A 17,916-nucleotide genomic window follows, 5' to 3' on the forward strand; every position below is an offset into this window, starting at 1 on the left:
TGAGAACAGTGCAGGGATTGACTGCATCTAAATAATCTGGGAAATCTTTGTAAAATATTGATTTCTGAGCCTCTCCCCCAGATATTCTGATTCATCATATATGAGGCGGTGCTCAGGAATCTGTTTTTTTATTGTTGTTATTTTAATGTTACCATGTGATCCAATGAGCAGCTCTGGGAACCACTATATTAGACAGCTGGAATGTAATATTTATGTCACAGCTATGGTTCATTGAAAATCATTCCAACGAATCAATTGTACATCTTTAACTCCATATGGCTAGTTTTAGAACTTCTCAGAAAATCATAGCACTTAGATAGTTATATAATCAAGAGCTACGGGTGCTTGTAGAGGTTTGCCTCTCTCCGGCTTCAGCACAGGCCTCATTCATCCGTAATTTAAAAAGACAGAAAACCAAGCCAAGAGTGAACAGCTTTCCTCCTCAGACCAGCCATTAGGATCTACTGTGCCTCCTGTGTATGTCAAGAACTGACATTTTACCCTGCTTGCACAAAACAAGTTAGCCTGCCACAGATTCAGGATACTGGCAGAAGACATGAGACTCCTGGGCCAAAGACAACGGACTTTATTTAACTCAGCACAGCAAGCAATGTGAGATTTATGTTTATATTAGTTCTTCTTGCCCCCCAAGGTCCAAGGGGGTAACATAGAGTAGCCTAGTAGCACACACAGTGGATTCCATCATGGCCGAAGAACTCTAATAATTTATAATGAGTTACAAACAAACTTGCTCAACTTTGCCCCCAAAAGAGGCATCATCTTTATTATACTATGCAGCAAGCAAACCTTCTCTCTGTTCCAGAGGGAGATACTACCTCTGTCTTCCAAGGCTGCTTTCCAATATGCAAACATGTTTGAAAAACGCTATCAATGCTTCTGCTTGAAAATATGAAGAAATATGAGATTCGTATGGAGAGCTGTTTCCCCCAGTGCACATCCCAGGGCACTATTCCTGGCCCATCTGTAGCATGGTGAACCCCTAGAACCAGAACAGAACCCCTAGAACCTATACAGAGATGCTTCTATTCCCTCCCACCCATCTATATAGAGACCCTTCTATTCCCTCCCAGCTGGGATGACTTTGGACGTGGCTCTGTCCTCTGGGGGGATGTACTAAGGCATCCTTAGAGGAGCAGTCTCTAAAGTCAGTCTATCTGAATTCACATCTCAGCCATGACACTTACTAACTGTACGTCTTTGGGAAATGTACGTAACCTCTCCATGCTCCAATTTTCTCATCTACAAAATGGGAATAGGTTAATACCTAACTCAAGGTTATTATAAAGATTACATGAGATAAAACATGTATTTAACCCAAGTTATATAGCAAATTATCAGTAAACATTAGCCATTTCTATTACCACTCATTATTATTAATTTTTTCTCATGACTTCTCCCATCATAGTGGAGTCACCTGCTCATAGAGGACCCTGACACCCATTGGCTTCTTCCTCATCCTAGATTACACTTCCATTGCAACTTCAGAGCCAATTTAACACCCTATTGGGTTTGCTGTATTCTAGAAGTGGGTGAGTTATGGCCCGCAAGCCAAACTCAGTCTGCCGCCTGTTTTTGAAAATAAAGTTTTTTGGAACACAGTCACACCCATTCATTTACATATTTTCTAGGGCTGCTTTAGTATCACAATACCAGAGTTGGGTAGTAAAGCCTAAAATATTTACTATTTGGCCCTTTGAAGAAAAAGGTTACCAATCATCCCTGCTCCATTCTGTTCACAGACTATATACCAACCCCATCCAACAACCTTTAAGATGGGTTGTTGATCAAGAAGACCAGGAAAGGGTGGCACTGAATTACTGCTACCTCTTTTCATTAGGAAAATAACTCCAAAGTACTATTAGGAAGGCATCAATTTAACGTTTTAGAACACTGCTTGTATTACTCTTCATTGAATTGGGCTGTTGAGATCGTCCATCAACTGGCCATTTAACAAGCAAAACATTACTAAACTGTTTTTGTGTAAGAGTATTAACTCAAAGACAGAAGACTTTTTTAAAAGCAAATTTCCTTTTGTTAAAGGATTTTATCAAAGAGTATTCTAAAAATGAATTTGCCTTTTGAATAAGAGTAAATATAGATAGAATTTATCGCTTTCATTCTCTCCACAAATATCCTTAACATGTTACTAACCCTCAAATGAAGACAAGCATTAGATGAATATTTATGGCAGCCATGGTTAAGGAATATCATTCATTAACTATGTATTTAGTACTGGCTTTCAGAACTGAGTCATGAGATATGTTTAGTCACTATAACGGAATAATATGTTTAGACATTACAAATGACCAGTTTATATTAGCCCCTCAGCAATGAGAATGTCAATATCCATATAAAATTTTTAACTTCTTTTATAAAATATCCTTTCAGAGCAGACACAGAAAGTTATTTGACAAGCTGTGACTAAACAACACAGATAGATTTTTTTAAATTTTAATTTTAATGTTAATTTTTTTTTGAGATAGAGTCTTGCTCTGTCACCCAGGGTGGAGTGCAGTGGCACCACATCGGCTCACTGAAACCTCTGCCTCAGCCTCCCGAGCAGCTGGGATTACAGGCACCCACCACCACACCCAGCTAATTTTTGTATTTTTAGTAGAAATGGGGGGGGGGTTTCACCATGTTGCCCAGGCTGGTCTCGAACTCCTGACCTCAAGTCATCTGCCCGCCTTGGCCTCGCAAAGTGCTGCCGGGATTACAGGTGTGAGTCACCATGCCTGGCCAATTGATGTCTTTATCACATTCAGAGGTCAGGCTTTAAAAGCCTTCTGGAAAACAGCCCAAAACCCAAAAGTGCAAAAAGGGAAAGGAAGGAGACAGTGTTTAGTGTTTAATAATTCGTGGGGTTTTCTTGTTTTTTTCTTTTTATAGAGATGGGGGTCTCACTATGTCACCCAAGCTAGTCTCAAACTCGGGCTCAAGCAACTCTCTTGCCTCAGCCTCCCAAAGTGCTGGGATTACAGGCATGAGCTACCATACCAGGCTGGGAGTTTTTGTTAGGGGCCAGGGTATTGTAAATTTCCCCAGGTGATTCTAAAGTACAGCCAAGTTAAAGCCCATTGATCCAGACAAACTATTGCTGAAGCCTAGGGGTTACACTTCAAGTCTGCTGCCCTTTCTGCAGCCAAAAGCTTCCCAGAGGCCCCCAAATCACAGCAAATAAACAATTGACCCTCTATGGAAAAAAAAATTATTCAGAACTTTCCTTGGATGGATGGGTGGGGACAGGTTTGGGTGGGTTTGTACGGCACCGAGAATAAGAATTTAGCCTTTTCAAAGAACAGAATAAAACTTGAAATATTTAAGATCGACCACCCCATAATACAGGTGTGGTGTAATCCCTTAATTGGCGTTGTGCCTTTGGCCTCGTTAGTATGCTTTGTCCCAGTGTTTGGGAATGTGTCATCTTAGCCATCCTGTTCTGGGTTTAACATTCAGCAAGATGACCACCATTATTTAGAATTCTCCTGAGAGAGTAGCCCCAAAACTAAGGATCTGGCACGCTCCCTCTTTTCCCTTTGCCATGGTGTTGCAATTTAAAATGCTTCTGTGTTGTCTCTTCCTTTGGGAATTTCCTCTGGAGCGGGAGATTAATCATTATGCAAATATTAAATACTCTGAACATTCTAGAAAGGAACAGAATGTGTTTAAGCAATCCTGTTACTGCTGTTTAAGTGAGAGATGACAAACAGCTGTTGTGATTTGTCCTGCATTCAAATTCTACCGTGCGGTTTGCACTATATCAAATTATATTTAATTTTTCCTTGAGATTCATATGTACCTCTGCCAAAACTTCTGGATTCCCATGAATCTTCAAATATATCGACCAGCGTCCAGCCTGTTTGCACCCACTCCGAGACCTAAAGGCTACTCTGGGAAAAGATATATTAAAACATTTCTCTCTCGGAATGTTAGTTTGACTGAGATGTTATTTAGATTCTTGAAATAGCCTAAATGCTTGGGGTGATCTGAAAGGAAATGCTGCAGTCTAATGTTGCTAATAAATAGGGGAAGTCATGCTCTCTCAGGCACAGCCCTGAGGGAAAAACAAAGTCCTCACTTTGTCCTGAAGGTCAAAACTGCATAGCTTGGCTTGTCGTATTCTCTCCCTCTGTGTCCTTGTTGGTTTCTAAACAATAGACTACTGGTTAATAATTCCCTACATTAAAATTCCCTGTGTGGTTTCTCTCTTCGGGTCTGATCCATACTGATATGGGATTCTTGGTAAACACTGAACGCCCCAAGGGCAAAAGGCAGGGCTGGGACCAGGGTGAGGCAAGCGAGGCACCGGGGCGGCTTCGGCTTCGGGGATTGCAGGTCATTCAACTGCAAGGTCACCTGAGAGTGAGTGCCTCCTTGAACAGTGTACCCTAGGTCCATTGCTTCCCTCACCCTCGTCTATACCCTGCTCTGCCATTTTCCTTCTTGCCTTTTTTTTTTTTCTTTTGAGACAGAGTTTCACTCTTGTTGCCCATGCTGGAGTGCAATGATGCGATCCCAGCTCACTGCAGTCTCCGCCTCCCGGGTTCAAGTGATTCTCCTGCCTCATTCTCCCGAGTAGCTGGGATTACAGGCATGTGCCACCACGCCCAGCTAATTTTGTATTTTTAGGAGAGATGGGTTTTCACCATGTTGGTGAGGCTGGTTTCGAACTCCTGACTTCAGATGATTCACCCGCCTCAGCCTCCCAAAGTGCTGGGATTACAGGCGTGAGCCACCGCACCTGGCCTCTCCCTTCCTTCCTTCCTTCCTTCCTTCCTTCCTTCCTTTCTTTCTTTCTTTCTTTCTTTCTTTCTTTCTTTCTTTCTTTCTTTCTTCCTTCCTTTCCTTCCTTCCTTCCTTCCTTCCTTCCTTCCTTCCCTCCCCCTCCCTCCCTCCCTCCCTCCCTCCCTCTCCCTCCCTCCCTCCCTCTCCCTCCCTCCCTCTCTCTTTCTTTCTTTCTTTCCTTCTTTCCTTTCTTTCCTTTCTTTCCTTTCTTTCTCTCTCTCTCTTTCTCTCTCTCTTTCTCTCTCTCTCTTTCTCTCTCTCTTTCTCTCTCTCTCTCTCTTTCTTTCTTTCTTTCTTTCTTTCTTTCTTTCTTTCTTTCTTTCTTTCAAGAGTAATCTAGCACCTCCACGGAATTCTAGCAGGTGCTCAATTAGCATTTAGTGAAAGGCTGAATTACCTTTTGTTTCTTAGAATAATTTCCTTAATTCAGTTTTTAAAAAAATTTGAGTCTGGGCCAGGTGCTGTGGCTCACAACTGTAATACCAGCACTTTGGGAGGCCCAGGTGGGCAGATTGCTTGAACTCAGGAGTTCAAGGCCAGCCTGGGCAACATGGCAAAACCCCATCTCTACAAAAAGTACAAAAATTAGCCAGGTGTGTGGTGTTATACACCTGTTGTCCCAGCTACTCAAGAGGGCTGAGGTGGGACAATCACTTGAGCCTGGGGAGGTTGAAGCTGCAGTGAACCGTGCGTGACTGCACCGCTGCACTCCAGCCTGGGTGACACAGTAAAACCCCTTCTCTAAAAAAAAAAAAAAAAAGTCTAGATATAGTATAGTATGGTACTCAAAAGCCAGATTTCCAAGTCTTATAGACGCAGGCTCAATCCTAATCCTAGTATGACACCCTGGTCGAGTTCCTCTCTGATCCTCAGTTTCCTTAAATATAACATAGACATAATAATAACACCTACGTCATAAGGCTATAGGAAAGATGAAATAACATTATACACATAAAGGGTTTAGCTCAATGCCCTAAAATGTCAGCCTGTAGTTTTGATAGTAGGCTAAAGTCACTCTCCATTCAATTAGCTAAAAAGCCTCCCTAGTCTGAGTCACAGAATGATGAAATAAAAAACAAAATCCTTTATGTCAGTAATTAGTCTTTTGCCGGGGGAAGGGGGTCTAAAGTCACAAAAGTCGAGCATTGCCTCTCTCTGTCCCAAGAGCCGACCAAAAGCTAAAGTACACAAGGTTTAAGAAGGAAGACAAAAAGCAGAGCCATGGCATTGATTTCCTTTCCCATGAGGGAAGATTGGAGTCGAATAAATATCGAATCACATATTTTGTTTTCATTTTTAAAAGTTAGAACTTTACTCCAATAAGAATGATTAGTTGCCCTTTCAAGTTCTAGGAATTATGACAGGTGGTAAAGATGCAAAAAGAAGATATCCTCCTTGCTCTAAAGCAATTGAAGGTCTTGAGGCTCCCAAGGAGGGAAAGGGCAGGGACCTGGCAAGAGAATCCTTCCCAGGGGAGAAAAAGGTATTGGTATTGCCAAGGCACTGCAGAAGTGGAAAAAAGAAGGGAAGCCACTAATTACTTGCATTATTCAAGTGACTAGAGCAAGATGGTGCTTTGAAATTCGCTGCTAGTGTATTTGTTCATTTTGAGCTTGTCTTAGTCCATTCAGGCTGCTATAACAAAATGCCACTAACTGGGTGGCTTGTGAACAATGGAAATTTATTTCTCACAGTTCTGGAGGCTGGAAGTCCAACATGAGGGTGCCAGCGGTTGAGTTCTGGTGAGGGCCCTCTTTCAGGCTGCAGATACCAACCTCTCACTATCACCTTACATGGAAGAAGGGGCAAACTAGCTCTCTAGGGTCTCTTTTATAAGGGCACGAATCCCAATCATAAGGGCTTCACCTATGAGCTAGACTAATGACCTCCCAAAGTCCCCACTATCCTAATACTATCACTGTGGAGGTTAAGATTTCAACATATGAATTTGGGAGGACAAAAACATTCAATCTATAGCAAAGCTACTAATATTGAAAATGATAGCTACCACTTATTGAATGCTTAGCATATGCTAGGCATTTTATATCCCTCAATTCATTTTTAATCCTTCCAAAAACCCTGAAAGGTAAAAATTATTATCACAATTTTACAGATAAAGAAACTACTACCTGCCAGGCGTAGTGGTTCATGCCTATAATCCCAGCACTTTGGGAGGCCAAGGCAGTTCTATCACCTGAGGTCAGGAGTTCAAGACCAGCCTGGCCAACATGGTGAAATCCTGTCTCTACTAAAAATATAAAAATTAGCTGGGTATGGTGATGACTGCCTGTAGTCTCAGCTACTTGGGAGGCTGAGGCAAGAGAATTGTTTGAACCCAGGAGGCGGAGGTTGCAGTGAGCCGAGATTGCGCCATTACATTCCAGCCTGGGCGACAACAGCAAAACTTTGCCTCAAAAAAAAAAAAAAAAAAAAAAAAAGAAAGGAAGGAAGGAAAGAACCACCAGGCACAGTGATGCACACCTGTAGTCCCAGCTACTTGGGAGGCTAAGGCAGGAGGATGGCTTCAGCTCAGGAGTTCAAAGCTAGAGTTCACTATGGTTGCACCTATGAATAGTCACTGCACTCTAGCCTGGGCAACATAGCAAGACTCCATCCCTAAAAAAAAAAAAAAAAAAAAAATTAAGAAAGAGAGAGGAGAGAGACAGAGAGAGGAAGAAAGAAGGAAGGAAGGAAGGAAGGAAGGAAGGAAGGAAGGAAGGAAGGAAGGAAGGAAGGAAGGAACTGAGGCTCTGAAAGATTAGGTACCTTTCAGCCAGAGTAATGAAGTAAAGACCATCTTTCCCAACTGTGCCCTTGACCTCCTACTGCTGACTTTGTCCAGCTTCTAGGAATTCATTTTCTGCTTGCACAAAAAAAATCACACGGGGCCTATAGAGCATTTCTAAAACTAAGCAAATGTGACCTGAATCCCTTCATAAAACACTAGCTACCATATAGCCCAGATTCAACCAGCTTTTACGCACAACTGAAATTTTTTTTTTTTGTTTTTAATTTGAGACGGAGTCTTGCTCTGTTGCCCAGGCTGGAGTGCAGTGGCCAGACCTCAGCTCACTGCAAGCTCCGCCTCCCGGGTTTACCCCATTCTCCTAACTCAGCCTCCCGAGTAGCTGGGACTACAGGCGCCCACCACCATGCCAGGCTAGTTTTTCGCATTTTTTTTAGCAGAGACGGGGTTTCACCATGTTAGCCAGGATGGTCTCGATCTCCTGACCTCGTGATCCGCCCATCTCGGCCTCCCAAAGTGCTGGGATTACAGGCTTGAGCCACTGCGCCCGACCCAACTGAAAATTTTAACAGAAATATGGATGTGCTACCCAAACCTGATCAACTTACTATACTACATCTCTAAAACAGTTCTACCAGATTATTAACTGCAGCTACAAAGAATAACCCCAGAACATGTTCTCGGATTTTACGTCATCCTTAGTCCAATATGTAAAACTTCCACAGCAGAGAGCCTAACACAGAGTGGGCAATCACCAAATATTCATTCCCTTATCCTTCCCTTCCTCTACTGCAAGTTGTAGAAATTAAATAGTGAGCTAAGCAAGCAGATCAGGAGAGAACCCCTGGAAAGCAGGTTAACCAGAAACAACAGGATAGGTAATTACAGGCTAATCACCGACAGGCGTGGTTCACGGCCCCCTCCAAACCACCTTTCGAGGGATGATATTGCCAGTTATGGTTTTACCCAGGAACTGACCTTGGCCCAGAGCCTTCAATTCACTTGGCCAGGGACTTTGCATACCAGAGAAGTCATTCCCAGCCAATAGATATACTTTCCACATTCCCTTTAAACAAGCCTTGTGTTGGTGTTAAGATAAGCTCGCTAAGGGTAACTAAGGGACAGAGTTGGAAACTATGAAACAAGGAGAGGAAAAGTGGGCTACATAAATGGGAGCCCCTGGAACAACTTTATGAGCAGCCCCAGAGAATGGCTTTGAGGTGGAAGGAAGCAGGAAATGTATATCATGACATACCAGTTTTGATACCCGTGTTCCAAAATGAGCATTTATGATATTTGAGCACATATGTAATGGTTTGGGAAGTAGTAACCATGAGATGATATGCTAAGCACTTTGCCTGGTGCACAGGAAATATGTAGGCAATAAGAAAGAGCTGCCACTATCATTAGAATGAAGACTTTGCTCTTTGCTCTTTATCATTAAGACTGTAGCTTGTGGCCGGGCGCGGTGGCTCACGCCTGTAATCCCAGCACTTTGGGAGGCTGAGGTGGGTGGATCATGAGGTCAGAAGATCAAGACTGTCCTGGCTAACACAGCGAAACCCCGTCTCTACTAAAAATACAAAAAATGAACGGGGTGTAGTGGCACGCGCCTGTAGTCCCAGCTACTCGGGAGGCTGAGGCAGGAGAATTGTTTGAACCCAGGAGGCAGAGGTTGTGGTGACCTGAGATCCCACCACCGCACTCCAGCCTGGGCAACAGAGTGAGACTCCATCTCAAAAAAAAAAAAGGACTAGTTTGTTAAAGAGGTTACACGGTGCAGGGTATCTGTATACACAGGGGGCTACTAAGGTGAGTATTGTGGTAGGCTGAAAATGGCCCTCCCAAAGATACCACGTTACTTTCCTGGAACCTGTAAAAGTTACCTTTATTGGAAAAAAAAAGCGGGGGAGGTCTTTGTAGATAAGAGTAAGTAAAGACTCTTAAAATGGGGAGATTGTCTGGTGAGGGACCCCAAAAAATGCAATCACGAGTGACCTCATAAGACAGAGGAAGATTTCATGCCACACACACACACACACACACACACACACACACACACGAAAAGGCAAGGTGAAAATAGCAAAGATAGAGAAGAAGACATTTGAAGATGCTTGCCTTGAAGATGCTAGGGACAAAGTCACAAGCCAAGAAATGCCAGCAGCTACCAAAAGCTGGAAAAGGCAATGAGCAGCTTCTCTCCTAGATGCTCTGGAGGAAGCCCATCCTTGTCAACACCTGGATTTCAGCCCAGTGATTTAGACTTCTGGCCTCCAGGACTAGGCAAGAATATGTTTAGTTTGCTTTTCATTACCAAGTTTGTGGTGATTTGTTACAGTAGCCACAGGAAACTAATCCAGGTATTAACTGGCTTTTCAACCGAGCAAGACTCATCAGTGAATGACTGACCAGCAAGAGTGCGATGTGCTATTCTAACTAACAGGTATTAATTGAATGATGCAGTTTCAAAGATATAGACAATAGTGCTGATAAACCAGTTTGTTGGAGGGAAGGAGCCCTTATTTTTAGCAGACACCAATTTCTGTGATGCAACTACTCCCACCATGGCCCAATTTCAAAGGTTTAACATTTAGCTTGCAAAATTCCTTGCCATTTAACAATTGGCTTGCACAAGCCAGCAGGAGCCAGCTCCAGCCCCTCCCTGTAGAGGTGCTTTAAATCACGAGAGAAATTGCTCTAAAACTGTATTGAGCATAATTTAATTTCTCCTTGATAATTCTGAAGGGCACTTCATGGTATTGTAGTTCCTGAGGGTCAACATGGGGAACATTAATTACTGCTGCACTGCATACATGCAGAGTTGCTAATCAATGGCATGGGGGTAGATAAGTTTCCAATGCTGATGGAATGAGAAGGACCAGGCAGAACCAGAATGTCCTGTAGATTGTCAGTTGCATGCTTTTATTCCTTGGAGAACTCTGGAAGGAATCCAGTAGAGGCCATCACGTCCTTAGGTAAATTTATTATGGTATAAGTTGTAATTGTAGTGACAGAAATCTTAATCATTTTTTTCCAATGGCATAAGGCTTTACAACTTTCAAAGTGAATTGGATTTTTACCTTAAGCAAAATAGAACAGAGGCTTTATCTCAAGCAGAAACAAATGGAGTGTGTAAACTTCGGTCTCTCTCTTCAGCCCCGTGCTACTGACTTCTGAATAGCATTCCAGCTGTATTTATCTGGGGCTTGGGAAATTTTCTTGGTTCCTGGGAAGAAAGTTAACTAAAACATATGACATCTCTGGCAGCAGTCACAATTTCACAAAAAACTTTCTTGCAGTAACTTCGCATATTGCTTCCCCTGGTGGAATCACTATCTCTAGGGAAAGCTTGGGTCTAAAATGACAACTATATTGAATGAAAGTGAGAGCTGAATGCTAGATCCACCAGCTTGTATCTCTCTAGGAGAAGTCTTCATCTTAAAATCACTTTTTATGGATGACGTTATGACAGAGACAAGTTCTAGATTTTGTTTCTTTTTCTGCTGTTAAAGCATAAAAATTGTAAAACTTCTGACGTAGCCAGGCATGGCGACGTGTCTGTAGTCCCAGTTACTCAAGAGGCTGAGGCAGGAGGTTTGAGCCCAGAGGTTCAAATCCAGCCTGGACAATGTAGTGAGACCCCCCCAACACACACCAATCTCAAAACAAACAAACAAAAAGTCTTCTCAAGTAAAAAAACAAGCAAATACAGTGACTAGTCCAGCTACTCAACAGTGCTCCCTGTAGATGAAATACTACAGAGTGTTTGCTATTTACAGGAAATTGGAGGTGGGGTGGTTACTGGAGAGTGGGTTGGCAGAGATTGGTGGTTATGTAATTTAATCCTGAGATAGACTGGTTATGAGAATCAGTGTTTTCAAATTTCAAATACTGTCTTGCTTTTGCTTTTGTATATATATACATGCATATATATACATATGTACACACATATATACACATACACATATATATACACATACACATACACACACACACACACACACACACACAAAAGCAAAAGCAAGACAGTTATTAGCTATCCTTCCTAGAGATAGCTAGCGAGGACAGCTAATCAACTCTTTCAACATTTCAAGATTAAAGGATGAGGATACCACCTGTGTTTTAATACGGACATGGCTCAAGCCCTTTATACTGCCATGTAAAAGATTTTTAGAGCACATGTGTTGATCATTGCAGTGATGAGATGGTATTAAAAGGCTTGACAAATTGGTCTCCATGGCAGTGCTTCTAGTGCCAGCTGCTCAGGGAGGCTGAGGCAGGAGGACAAAGTGAGCCCAGGAGTTTGAGTCTAGCCTGGGCAACAAAGTGAGATCCTGTCTCTAAAACAAAACGCAACAAAACACGGGCTTGACAAACACCTACTGAAGGCAACATGATCGTTACTTACAGAAAGGAGAGGATCAGAGCTGGGGAGTGAAGGACTAGATTTATGAAGCTTCAGTCCCTTCTTTATGGCACTGAAGAGAGACAGTTCAAGTCCTCTAATTGCCCCATAGGCTTTGTCATATAAGAATGGATAATTTGCTACAAGCTAGAAATGGCAAAACCAATGACCTAATGTTGCTACTGTACTGACTAATCATCTTACTTGTGAAACTATCTATACCTCGCAGAGAACTTTAAGAAAACCACTGGGCATGGTGGGTCGTGCCTATAATCCCAGAATTTTGGAAGACCAAGGTGCGGGGATCCCTTGAAGCCAGGAGTTTGAGACCAGCCTGGGCAACACAGCAAGATACTGTCTCTACATAAAATAAAAAATAAGAAAAGTTAGCCAGGCATGGTGGCTATGCCTGTAGTCCTAGCTACTTGGGAGGCTGAAGCAGGAGGATCCTTGCAGTGAGCTATGATTGTTCTATACTCCAGCCTGGTGACAGAGCGAGACCCTGTCTCAAAAAAAAAAAAAAGAAAGAAAGAAAGAAAGAAAGAAAAAGAAAGAAAACCTTGCAGTACACATTTTCATAAGCCCAAAAGTTACTTCCTTCCATTTATTGCAAGGCTACGAGAACCCAAATGTCTGCCTGTTACAATTTTAACCAGCACTTTTCTACAAGTGAGTATGTTCAAGAACCCCTAAAAAGACTGTAATAATCAGATATCAAGTGCCTATATGAGGTAGCAGGAGGAAGAAAGAGACAGTACAGAGAAATAACAATCCACACATAATCCAGTAATGCAGGCTCTGAAATTCCAACACTTCATTTCAACCGCTTCCCCCAAAATTCCATACCATCTTCTTGCTTTTGGATAAAGTCAGTGACAAGAAACGAGATGGTCATATAGCAGCAATAAAAATACAATCAGGAGAAATAATGATTTGTAATATCCCCATGCGAAAGAAACAAACCTGAGTAGTGAGAGGAACATGGGTCTTGGATTAGGATATAGACCAATGTCTAAACCCTGGTTGGCCAGTCATAAACTATGTAATAACCTTGGGCAATTCACCTAATTCCTCTGAGTCTTAATTTCCTCATTTCTTACATGTGGTAATTGTGCCTAATTGAGAAAATGCACAACAGAAACTCAATAGTAGCTCTAATTGCCATGCAACAGCCAGGAAGGTCCACTGTGTGGGTTTCTTTCAGGCTGTGAGTAAGTGGACACGGATTTCTGTAGCTCATTTCTGCCAGAGGATATGAGTATTTCAAGAAGCAGGAAGGGCTGGAGGTGTGTGAAGGCTCCCCCGCTCCTGTACTTCATTTGTACACTCTCATCATCACTGGAGGAGTCTCCTGGCTGCAGTTGAGCCTTCGATGATGAGCATCACTCACATTCCCAGCTGGGTGGGGAAGCCCAGACATTCTTGCTCTGCCCCTCAACCAGCTTGGTGCCAGATTTCCTCTCGCTTCACCCCTCAAGGAAGTCATCTAGGGAGCAGGCATCACACGGTAGCAACAGGCCTTGTCGATGACAACATCGTAGGTTATTTTACCCACTCTGTTTATCTCGCACTGAGAGGCAGGAGAGCACAGTAAGGAGCACAGGTATTTTGGTTTTGTTTTGTGGGTTCTGTGGGGGTTTTCTTGTTGTTGCTGTTTTTGTTTTGTTTTTGAGATGGACTGTCACTCTGTCACCCAGGCTGGAGTGCAGTGGCACAATCTCAGCTCACTGCAACCTCTACCTCCAAGGTTCAGGTGATTCTCATGCCTCAGCTTCCCAAGTAGCTGGGATTACAGGAGCACACCACCATGCCCGGCTAATATTTGCATTTTAAGTAGAGACAGGGTTTCGCCATGTTGGCCAGGCTGGTCTCAAACTCCTGAGCTCAAGTGATCCTCCTGCCTTGGCCTCGCAAAGTGCTGGGATTACAGGCATGAGCCACCGCGCCTGGCAAGGAGCACAAGTTTTGAAGTCAAACAGACCTGTTTTCAAAGTCTGTTTCTGTCCTGTGCCACATCTAAACCTTAATTCCCTAAGCTGTAAAAGATGATCAAATAGGCCAGGCGGTGGCTCACACCTGTAATCCCAGCACTTTGGGAGGCCAAGGAGGAGGATCACCTGAGGTCAGGAGTTCGAGACCAGCCTGGCCAACGTGATGAAACCCCATCTCTATTAAAAATACAAAAATTAGCCAGGCATGGTAGCGTATGCCTATAATCCCAGTTACTCCAGACGTTGAGGCAGGAGAATCACTTGAACCCAAGAGGCGGAGGTTGCAGTAAGCCGAGATCATGCCACTGCACTCCAGCCTGGGTGACAAGATTGTCTGGAAAAAAAAAAAAAAAGGAAAATCAGGATTTCTAAGAGATATCTCTACTCTCATGTTCATTGCAGCATTATTCATAATAGCCAAGATATAAAAACAACTTAAATGTCCATCAACAGATGAATGGATGAAGAAAATATGGTATACATATACAACAGAATATTATTCAACCTTCAAAACAAAAGGAAATCCTGTCATTTGCAACATGAATGAACCTAAAGAATATTAAGCTAAGTAAACTAAGCCAGACACAGAAAAACAAATACTGTGTTGATCTCACTTATGTGTGAAAACTAAAGTAGTCAAACTTAGAACAGCAGAGAGTGGAATGTTGGTCGCCATGAGCTGGAGGGATAGGGGAATGGGGGAGATATTGGAAAAGGGTTACAGAGTTTTAGTTATCCAAATGAATAAATTCTGGAGATCTATTCTACAACAATATGACTACAATTAGCAACACTATATTGTATTATTGTATACTTGAAATTTGCTAAGAGGGTGGTTATTAAGTGTTCTCACCACCAAAAAAAAAAAAAAGAAGAGAAAGAAAGGGAGGAAGAGAGAGAGAACAAAAGAAAATGGTAACTATGTGAGGTGATGGATATGTATATGATATATGTGCATATTATATATATGATTTGATATGGATATATCCATATATATGCATATATCCATATGCATATATATGCATAATTGAAATTTGTACATATTTAAAGTGTACAACATGATGATTTGATATGCATATATATGCATATTTATCCATATCCATATGCGTATATATGAGTATCGAATCATCCATATCCATATCTATGCATATATATGCATATGTATATGGGTATATATGCATATATATGCATATCAAATCATCATGTTGTACACTTTAATATGTACAATTTTCAATTGTCAATTATACCTCAACATGGGAAAAAGTCTTGTCATGAAGGAGATGCTTAATAAATGGTAGTTAATGTTATTATCTTTGATTGGTTTGTCTTTGAATAAATTTCTGTGGCCTAAATGAGGAAGCATATTCAAGGCATATATGCAAATATTTGTAAGAGTAGAGGAAAGTTCTTAATCCAAATTATATGCACCAATATTGCTCACTTGAGTGGAAGGAAATTATAGAATGGAGTATTAACTTTCTAATGACTAGACAAAATTAGTTGAGTAAATTACCCAATCAGTTCAGGGGAGGAAAAAAAAACCTGATTCAAAGTTGTTTGTTTCCCCCTCTGTGGGTTCATTTTATTGCTGCAACCTTCTAATTTGTTTTAGTTATAAAGACATGGCCATTTCATTTTCAGTTTCACCCAGGAACTAGAATTATATTTTGAATAGGGACAATTGGATTTAGAAAATCACTTTTGTACAACTAGAACTCATTTACAGCTAGTTATTCAAATATCCAGTGACAGCATAATAAAAATTTAGGGCCTTCATTTAATTAAACACTCCAGTTTACGATTCCCTGGAAGTAGTAACACATATTTAGAAACTGCTCTCTTTCATGTTTTTAAAATGGCATCTAACATTAAGACAGTAATTTATTAAGAAATAACTTGCTGATCTGAAAGTGCTGATGTGATTTCAAAATATCTTTAGAATGAATCCAACTCGATGAGACTTATATGCATAGATTTGGAGAACAAGGAGCTTATCATAGGATTTTCATAGCCCTCTCAAAATGGCAAATGAAGATAAATTGCAGAAATAGGGACTGCATGTTGCAATCAAAAGGGAACCTGCCCACTGACTGAAACAAACTTGGAAAACAAATGAATGGAAGATTAAACAGTGAAGTCTAAGTAATATTACTTGTTCCCCTATGATTAAAGTATGACAGGCACCATGAGTCAAACTGTAAACATATACTAGTTATAGTAGACCTCACTGGGTTTCTGCTTTGGTAAACCACAGCTGCCTCCAATTTACCATTGAACCATGTTTTAGGGAAACGAAACTAGCCACCACCTCCTTTCATGCATGTGATATATTATTCATAAGCAAGCCCTAATGACAGAAGAGAGCATTCTTAAAATAGTCTAATGGCTTTTTTATAGTCAACAATACAATCCCCCTATATTTTTTTACACCTAACTCACAACATATTCAAGAATATTCCATCATGTGCTTAACTTTAATTTTTAGATGACTTTCTTCACATGAGCTGGCAGCTTTACTAATGCCCAAGTCCAAACATATAGATGGGAGCCTCCTCAAATATATACCAAGAAGCACGTGATATAAACTGGATCGTAGTATGGGACCACCTAATAATAGCAAAGCCAATGTTTACTTAGTATTTACTATTTACCTAACATTGTGCTAAGCACTTTTGAAGAATTATTTTGTTTAATCGGCAACACCAATAAGACAAAATTCCAGTGTCCCAGATGATAAAACTAGCAAAACTTAAACATCCTAACAGTTAATAAAAAATTAAGTGAAATTTAGTTTTTCACAGGTGATTTCTTGGCAATTTATAAAATTTAAGTTTTCCTAAAATTAACTGTAAACTGATACATCTTAATCACGCACAGCAAATATCTATGAATTTTAAGTGATTTCTCTGCTATATTAGCCATTTAGATCAGCTTTTATATGAAACTTCCTTTTCATAGGTGCAGTTGAAGACAAAGGATAAAAGCTTTTTCATACTTTAAGCTAACTTTCATTAAACTATCCTATCATCAGAAACCCACTGCCAGTGGGTACGGTGGCTCACTCCTGTAATCCCAGCAATTTGGGAGGCTGAGGCGGGTGGTTCACTTGAGGTCAGGATTTCAAGTGAAATCCTGGTCAGCATGGCGAAACCCCATCTCTACTAAAAATAAAAAAATTAGCCAGGCGTGGTGGTACGTGCCTGTAATCCCAGTTACTCAGGAGGCCGAGGCAGAAGAATCACTTGAACCCGGGAGGCAGAGGTTGCAGTGAGCTGAGACTGCGCCACTGCACTCTAGCCTGGGTGACAGAGTGAGACTCCGTCTCGAAAAGAAAAAAAGAAACCCACTGCCAGCTCTGAAAGATCCTCGATGATTTGGGCCACTCATTCATTCCTCAGACTTAACCACCAACTGTGCACCACACCCTGGGGATACAAATAAGACATGAACTCCACCTTCAAAACACATTCAGCCTGCTGAGAGAGAGATATAAACAAACCATAGCAAATAAAATGCACAATATCATATAACAGAGGTAGGGAGAATGGAGGTCGAAAGGAGAAAGTAATTGGAAAAAAAGCAATCTTCAGAAGGCTTCACAGAAGCAGTGACACTAAAGGTAGCATCTTTTTTTTTTTTTTTTTTTCTTTTTTTTTTTTTTGAGGCAGAATTTCACTCTCTTGCCCAGGCTGGAGTGCAGTGACGCAATCTCAGCTGACTGCAACCTTCACCTCCTGGGTTCAAGCAATTCTCCTGTCTCAGCCTCCCAAGTAGCTGGGACTACAGGTGCACGCCACCATGCCCAGCTAAGTTTTGTATTTTTAGTAGAGATAGGGTTTCACCATATTGGTCAGGCTGGTCTCGAATTCCTGACCTCAGGTGATCCACCCACCTTGGCCTCCCAAAGTGCTGGGATTACAGGTGTGAGCCACCTCGCCCGGTCTAAAGGTAGCATCTTAAATGTAGAT

The 17,916-nt window shown here is 41.6% G+C and overlaps 1 long non-coding RNA gene across 3 annotated transcripts in view; it reads right to left on the bottom strand.

The window, feature by feature from the left end:
* LOC126933578 (uncharacterized) overlaps positions 1-17,916 on the bottom strand; it is a 215,138-nt gene that overhangs the window by 146,017 nt on the left and 51,205 nt on the right. For all 3 annotated transcript variants that reach the window (XR_007718671.1, XR_007718672.1, XR_007718673.1), the window contains exon 5: positions 10,633-10,778. This is a non-coding gene — a long non-coding RNA (uncharacterized LOC126933578). The remainder of the gene's footprint in view (positions 1-10,632; positions 10,779-17,916) is intronic.

Source organism: Macaca thibetana, chromosome 13 (assembly GCF_024542745.1).
Source record: "Macaca thibetana thibetana isolate TM-01 chromosome 13, ASM2454274v1, whole genome shotgun sequence".
Classification (NCBI taxonomy): Eukaryota; Metazoa; Chordata; class Mammalia; order Primates; family Cercopithecidae; genus Macaca; species Macaca thibetana.